At 44.8% G+C, this 8402-nt stretch overlaps 1 long non-coding RNA gene and 1 other non-coding gene across 3 annotated transcripts; one reads left to right on the top strand and one right to left on the bottom strand.

Moving 5' to 3' along the window:
• Positions 1–1462: 1462 nt before the first annotated feature.
• On the bottom strand, positions 1463–5892 carry LOC116359292 (uncharacterized). Of its 2 annotated transcripts, XR_004206658.1 has the most exons (3): positions 5676–5887; positions 3142–4770; positions 1463–2771 (listed from the first exon to the last, which is right to left on the bottom strand). It is a non-coding gene; the product is annotated as an uncharacterized LOC116359292 (long non-coding RNA). The 2 variants fall into 2 exon arrangements; XR_004206657.1 differs by having other exon boundaries at positions 1463–4770; positions 5676–5892.
• A 350-nt stretch (positions 5893–6242) lies between these two features.
• trnat-cgu (transfer RNA threonine (anticodon CGU)) lies at positions 6243–6314 on the top strand. Its single transcript has one exon. It is a non-coding gene; the product is annotated as a tRNA-Thr (tRNA).
• Positions 6315–8402: the final 2088 nt, after the last annotated feature.

The following is an 8402-nucleotide window of genomic DNA, read 5'->3' as shown; positions in this document are numbered from 1 at the left end:
ATTCCCACGTCACTCTTTCTCTCTGTTCCTGTGATTCCCACGTCACTCTTTCTCTCTGTTCCTGTGATTCCCACGTCACTCTTTCTCTCTGTTCCTGTGATTCCCACTTCCCTCTGTTCCTGGGTTTTTCCACGAACGACAGTGTCTAGGGTTTACAGAGAATGGTGTGACAAATCAACAAGCATCCAGTCAGCAGCGGGTCCTGTGGGAGTAAACAGCTTGTTGATGAGAGAGGGTCGAAGAAGAATGGCAAGAATGGTGCAAGCTAAAAGGCAGGCCACAAACAGACAGATAACAGCACAGTGCAACAGTGGTGTTCAGAACGGGTCCTTGTCGCGGATTGGCTATCGCAGCCGACGACCACACCGAATTCACTCCTATCAGCTAAAAACAAGGAAGTGTCTCCAGTGAGCACGCGATCACCAACACTGGACAATTGAGGACTGGAAAACCATTCCCTGGTCCAATTGAATCCCAGTTCCTGTTGACGGCAGAGTCAGGATTGGGCGTAAGCAGAATGAGTCGATGACCACATCCTGGCCTGGTGTCAACGGTACAGACTGACGGCAGAATCAGGATTTGGCGTAAGCAGAATGAGTCCATGACCACATCCTGCCTGGTGTCAACGGTACAGACTGACGGCAGAATCAGGATTTGGCGTAAGCAGAATGAGTCCATGACCACATCCTGCCTGGTATCAACGGTACAGACTGGTGGCGGTGGTGGTGTAATGGTGTGGGGAATGTTTTCCTGGCACACGTTAGGTCCCTTGATTCCAATTGAGCAGCGTTTGAATGCCACACCTTGTAGAATCCATGCCCTGAATAATTCAGGCTGTTCTGGAGGCAACGGGTGGTCCGACCCGGTTCTTAATGGGTGTACCTAATAAACAGAGTATATATATCAGACATGTGGAAGTGAAGAGTACGGTACTAATAAGAATGGACTGACCCACAAACATAATGAGGACGGGAATTGGCCCGACTGAGCAAATAGCCTGGTATAATGAGAGAGAGAAAGACAGATGTTTTTATTCAGCAACTTGGTCTGATGACATATTTAGGGGGCAGGCACCATGGAAGCAGCAATCCTGGGCAAGTCGACAGTAGCTCTGGAAGGAAGAAGCAGTCTCTTCCTGACATCCTCAATCCCTGATACGAATCAAGAGAAGAAGAATCTTTGACCTGGATGGACCATATTTATCTGTGGACATTCCCTCGTCCATGGCTCCATTACAAATAGCACCCTATTCCTTATGTAGTGCACTACTTTTGACCAGGGCCCATAGGGATCTGGTTCTCCAGGAACAAGGTTGTAGTTACAACCTACAGGACCGTATCTCAGTGACGTCATGACAACCAGCTGTGACCACTGGCATGGCAACCGACTTTCAAAGGAATTACAAATCATAGTTTGTACATGATAAACGAATACCTCACATACATTAAGGAGGAAAGAATAGTGCAGAGTTAATCACATTATTTATTAACCTGACATTAATACCGTTTGTTCACATAGAAACCAACAAACAGGTAGTGATTCAGCAAAATACGCACAGTAGCACTTCAGTCGACAACAATGGCCGACAGACATGATAATAGTGAACCAGGGAGACAGGGAACAGATCCAACAATGGCCGACAGACATGATAATAGTGAACCAGGTAGACAGGGAACAGATCCAACAATGGCCGACAGACATGATAATAGTGAACCAGGTAGACAGGGAACAGATCCAACAATGGCCGACAGACATGATAATAGTGAACCAGGTAGACAGGGAACAGATCCAACAATGGCCGACAGACATGATAATAGTGAACCAGGGAGACAGGGAACAGATCCAACAATGGCCGACAGACATGATAATAGTGAACCAGGGAGACAGGGAACAGATCCAACAATGGCCGACAGACATGATAATAGTGAACCAGGTAGACAGGGAACAGATCCAACAATGGCCGACAGACATGATAATAGTGAACCAGGTAGACAGGGAACAGATCCAACAATGGCCGACAGACATGATAATAGTGAACCAGGTAGACAGGGAACAGATCCAACAATGGCCGACAGACATGATAATAGTGAACCAGGTAGACAGGGAACAGATCCAACAATGGCCGACAGACATGATAATAGTGAACCAGGTAGACAGGGAACAGATCCAACAATGATAAAAGCATGATATTAAAAGGAGATGTTATGACGTACAAATACAGAGAAAACCGGAAAAGCGGTTTATAATGTTTAGTCCCAACAGTGTCATTATTATGTAGGCTTATTCTACAGTGACATGGACAGAAGCCATGTTTCACAAATCCCTTTCAGCAATATAACAGGACCAAAATGAATCAATCACATTCAATGGATGGTAGTTTTAAATTAAACAAGGGGGCCTGAGTTAGCCTGGTCCTAGATCTGTTCGTATGGTCTTGCCCACTCCTACGGTCATTATGGTCATTGTTGGCAAGACAGCACAAACAGAACAGGGACCAGGCTAGACGTCAGTATCCACACAGTAGCAAAATACAGTGTTTTATGATCACAGCCAGCCATGATAGACTGGTCCCAGATCTGTTGGTGCTATCATGTCAATTCCATGTTTGGCATGGCAAGGAGTGGACACAATAGCACAAACAGATCTGGGGACCAGGCTACAGTCAACACGGCACTCGAGCTCTCAGATTGAAGAACTCCTCTCCAGCTACCCTCAGCTCTCAAACTTCCTCTCAATCCTGTTCCAAGTAACGGCAGAGTGACGATCGAGACCTGGAGGGATGACTCTACTCCAACCAGCTCTGATAGAGCCTTTGCCCAAGTAACAGCAGAGTGACGATCGAGACCTGGAGGGATGACTCTACTCCAACAAGCTCTGATAGAGCCTTTGCCCAAGTAACAGCAGAGTAACGAACGAGACCTGGAGGGATGACTCTACTCCAACCAGCTCTGATAGAGCCTTTGCCCAAGTAACAGCAGAGTGACGAACGAGACCTGGAGGGATGACTCTACTCCAACAAGCTCTGATAGAGCCTTTGCCCAAGTAACGGCAGAGTAACGAACGAGACCTGGAGGGATGACTCTACTCCAACCAGCTCTGATAGAGCCTTTGCCCAAGTAACAGCAGAGTGACGAACGAGACCTGGAGGGATGACTCTACTCCAACCAGCTCTGATAGAGCCTTTGCCCAAGTAACAGCAGAGTGACGATCGAGACCTGGAGGGATGACTCTACTCCAACAAGCTCTGCTAGAGCCTTTGCCCAAGTAACAGCAGAGTAACGAACGAGACCTGGAGGGATGACTCTACTCCAACCAGCTCTGATAGAGCCTTTGCCCAAGTAACAGCAGAGTGGCGAACGAGACCTGGAGGGATGACTCTACTCCAACAAGCTCTGCTAGAGCCTTTGCCCAAGTACCAGCAGAGTAACGAACGAGACCTGGAGGGATGACTCTACTCCAACAAGCTCTGATAGAGCCTTTGCCCAAGTAACGGCAGAGTAACGAACGAGACCTGGAGGGATGACTCTACTCCAACCAGCTCTGATAGAGCCTTTGCCCAAGTAACAGCAGAGTGACGAACGAGACCTGGAGGGATGACTCTACTCCAACCAGCTCTGCTAGAGCCTTTGCACTGTATACCAGGGCTACTGTCCACCAGGAAGCTTCCACAAGCAACTCCTCATGGTCTCTTGAGCTCGTCTTCCAATAGTAGCTCTTTGATGAAACAGAATCCTATACCTACCCAGTTGTCATACCTATCCATGTTCATTTGAGGGTCAGGGCCGAGGGGAAGGACTAGGGAGGGGTTGAGGACTGTCTGTTGAGCTCCAGTAGTAATGTGATGAACCAGCGTTACACTGCTTATACCTATCAAGACCCTTCAGATCTGCCAACACCCAAGGGTTAGTGCCAAGGTCATTATCTTATGCTAGGTGGGGCCACTCCTACACGATGCCCCGCCCCTAAACTGACAGTCATCGCATGATATGACATAAGACAATGGGGGAGAGTTAGGGCGTGATTTGGGACTGGCTGTTAGTTTGGTGAGTAGCCGATGCTATCCGTAATGCAGTACTTAGGTCTGGAGTATCTAGGACCGTCTCATCCCCGCTAGAGTAGGGTGAAGTTGCCCCTAGATGCTGATCTTGGGTCAGTTTAGTATTTTCCCCACTACTGGTTACAGATAGGATTGAGGGAGGGGGAAATGATCCAAGATCTGTACCTAGGGGGAAACTTCCCCCCCCGGTGCCATCTCACTGACTGAATACAACCATGGCTTCAGTGTTTTCTCCACAGTATGTAGGTCATGAGGAGGACGAGGCCTGCGGACAGAGCTGCTATGACACACTGGTGGATGGTGAGGACGCTCTCCAGGTTGCCGATGCGTTCCTCCATGGCACTGGTGTGGAAGTAGTCATAGACCCCGGCCCCGATGCTCCACACGGCCCACACAGCATCCACGATCAGAGGCATGGTAGGTCGTCAAAGGGGCTGAGGCTGGTGCTGAGGCTGGGGAGGGGACCCAGGGGTGGGACTTCAGGGTCTCGCCAGCTTCAAGGGTTTAACCTACACCTGGGACATGGAGGCGTGGAAGATCAACGACGACTTGGGACAGGGCTGGGGTGTCAGTTCAGGGTCTCTCCAGCCTCTCCCGGGTTATCCAGCCTCTCCCAGGTTATCCAGCCTCTCCCAGGTTATCCAGCCTCTCCCAGGTTATCCAGCCTCTCCCAGGTTCCTCCTGCAGTAGTGCTGATTTCAAGGCTTCCTCACCTGCAAAGGAACGGCTGGGAATGTAGTTTTACCAGGTTATATATAAATGCAATATTATGAATATAGAATGGAATATGAAATTCAGTTACGGTAAGTAACATAGGTAGGCTCCTCTGTTGTATCTAACTGAGAACTCGCATGGTCAAAAAAGTGAAACACGCACACTTATGATCTTATAGAACACATTTCACTGCCCTGATTCAGGAAACCTGAATAATACTGTATGTTCCACAGAACACACATGTGGAACTTAGCTTAATTTCAAAGCTCAGGCTAACAACATTGTAATGTTATTGTAGCTAGCTAACAACATTGTAACGTTATTGTTGCTAGCTAACAACATTGTACCGTTATTGTTGCTAGCTAACAACATTGTAACGTTATTGTTGCTAGCTAACAACATTGTAACGTTATTGTAGCTAGCTAACAACATTGTAACGTTATTGTAGCTAGCTAACAACATTGTAATGGTATTGTAGCTAGCTAACAACATTGTAATGTTATTGTAGCTAGCTAACAACATTGTAATGTTATTGTAGCTAGCTAACAACATTGTCATGTTATTGTAGCTAGCTAACAACATTGTCATGTTATTGTAGCTAGCTAACAACATGGTAATGGTATTGTTGCTAGCTAACAACATTGTAATGTTATTGTAGCTAGCTAACAACATTGCAACTTGTTACAGTGCGGTGCACATATCAGACAAATAATAGTATTAGGACCATATGTATTCGAACAAAATTTCATGAATTTGCAACCTTCGGTGACCACTTTTGACAATGACATCGGTACAGAACTGGATGTACTGTATTGATCTCATATGGTTAGCTAGTTAGCGTAAGAGATTTGTTTTAGTTAGCCAGCTACATCTTTGCTGAGCTAGGAACATTCCTAGGACTTACCAAAATGACCCAAGCGCACAGGTTAAAATGAGCCACGCTTGCAATCTGCATCCAAGTTATCTAGCTAGCTATAAATCACATAATCGTCAACATATAACGTTTGATGGTCGAGATACCAAACCGGGCTAGCAACATGATCCTTAGCTTAATCACCCACTACATCCGGGTGCAGTGTTACATTCAGGAACACGTGGACAGGGCGTGTTCGAAATAGCGTCATTACAATCGATCACTGCTGATAATAAACACAATACGTATCGGGCATCATCATCATCATCATCATATTTTGCTTTCTAGCGGCTAAAGTCACATTTTGAAAACGACCCGTGTAGCTAACTTCCAGTAGCTAGATACCAACGTCAGTTTTAGCTAAGCTTAGCTAAGTGGTCAACTGGAAGATGAGACGATGTGTCTTGGTTTGGAGATGTATGTTTGAGATTGCTCGTCATAAAAACGTGCTACTATCAATAAATATATTTGTATCATCCATAACATTCTCCAAACGGATTCAGTCAATTGGCAGGAAAAAGGTTTGAAAACTCATATTTTTCCTTCGCACTATTACCGGGCGCGGTGGCCAAGTGGTAAGGCGTCGGTCTCGTAAACCGAAGATCGCGGGCTCGATCCCCGTCCGTGCCTCGGAAACGAAGTCCACGGTGGACACATTTTTAAAACGGGACAGTTCCAACGTGGTGATATTTGATACAGATTTCTAAGTCAATATTAAGTTAATACGTTGATAAAACGTTTAAATCTCAACCATGTACAATGTAAAAGTTATATGCTTAAGACTTCTCATTCATAAGTGGTGTTCATCAAGACAATACATTAGAGACAATCAAGGTAAAAACAAGTTTAGAGCTAAAACAAATCTAGGAGAAATAAAAGTTTAAACAGTTTAACAGCTAAAAAGCTTAAACTTTTATTTCAGACGTTTATTTGGCACGCCCCTCCTAATGACCACCAGTCGGCGCTCCAACTACAATAGTGTGTATCGACCAGTTAAGTAGCCCACTGAGATTGTATATACAGATCAGATGAGAGATCAGCCATCATAGAATGACACATGGATGAAAAAAAACTAAAACTAAACTAAGACTGAGTTATTGTCTATCTTTGTAAATACACATGTTTATAAATATAGATATTGTTTTCAATCCAATGCCGTAATAATACAGCCTGATAATATAGGCCTAAATATGTTAGGCAAATCAACGTTATAACTTTATATTTTACTCAGAAACTTGATAAATCCTTATGGTATACGAAAATCCTCGTTTTTCTGATTATTGTTTGGGAAGAGGAAGGTACAATAGTAATTTACTCCCCACACTATTACATACGCGAGTGCAGAGCCAAACCTTTCCATTTGGTGGCAATGGTTACTGCACGATCTCAACTGTCTCCGGGACTGTGTTATTCTGGAGTGGCGCACGCATGGAGCTCGACATACCTACTGCCTAGTCATCACCACCTAGAATTCCATTTTAGGGAGGGCCTGAAAAGGAGGCTCGCACTACGCGGCCCACACAGCACAGCCAGAGCCACTGGGTTTGGGCTACTGTCTCTAGGTTCTGTACGGGACAATCGGTCAGTACACACGCAGAGAGAGGGAGAGAGATCAGGTGGGTTTATTTTTCCCCGGGCAACGTTACCGGTCTGGGACACACCGTAGCCTACTGCTTTTTTTGTTCAGGAATAACTTTAGGAGAATATTCAACTATCTTTGGAGAGATGGGCCTATGTTCCATGCCGATAGAGGCCATTCTGAAATCTGTTTCGTGTCTGACTGGACAATTAAACCTGCTTTTTGGAGGATAGCATATACATTTTTCCTAAAGGATTTTACTCATAACATGAAAGTTGTTTGGGGATTGCGAAAGGGAACCCTGGTCGTGGGCTCTAGAACTCAACAAGTATCCCCTCGTGTTCCAACTGTGCGCTTTGGAGAGTGTGCCCAACCTGTGCAAGGATGACGCGCACATGGTGTGGCCGACTGTAGCTAAGATCGATAGGTTTACATGATGGGTGCATCTGTGAGGACGTTTTTTTTTACTGTAGTTAACTCTTTCCCTTACCCTAAATACTTTTGAACTACAAAGAAACCAGGCCAATTTCTCTCTCAACTGAACGCTGAAGTATGAGAGCAAGACGGGTCACTTGAGGACAACAAGGTAATTTCAGTGGATAGATTAGCATAATGCAGATTGAGCATTGTCTTTGCTTCACAACAATAGTTTTACTTTCAAAGCAACTTTACAGTTTTTTTTTACCCATTTGGAATGAATAAATACAATCTTAGTAGTACATTAAAGTGGAAAAATACATTGTCTTGGGGCTCCCGAGTGGCGAAGCTCTCTAAACCACTGCATCTCTGTGCTAGAGATGTCACTACAGACTCTGGTTTGATTCCTGGCTGTGATTGGGAGACCCATATGAGTGGCACACAATTGGCCCAGTGTCATTGGGGTAGGCCTTCATTGTAAATAAAATTTGTTTTTAACTAACTTGCCAAGTTAAATATAGGTCAAATATTAAAAATAAGGGAGGACCAAGGCACTCTTCATATCATTAATTAAAATGCCTTTATTTGTATAGCATGTTCAATGGAAACAAAGATTAAAAACTTTGTTTAACCTTAGTTTTTAATCAGAGTTTTTAATCTTTGCATTTTAATTAATTATATGAAGAGTGACAAAATGTATCCCTTTTACCAAAGAGCACCTT

This window comes from Oncorhynchus kisutch, unplaced genomic scaffold (assembly GCF_002021735.2).
Source record: "Oncorhynchus kisutch isolate 150728-3 unplaced genomic scaffold, Okis_V2 Okis02a-Okis13b_hom, whole genome shotgun sequence".
Lineage (NCBI taxonomy): Eukaryota > Metazoa > Chordata > Actinopteri > Salmoniformes > Salmonidae > Oncorhynchus > Oncorhynchus kisutch.
This window is presented reverse-complemented; position numbering and strand designations above follow the sequence as displayed.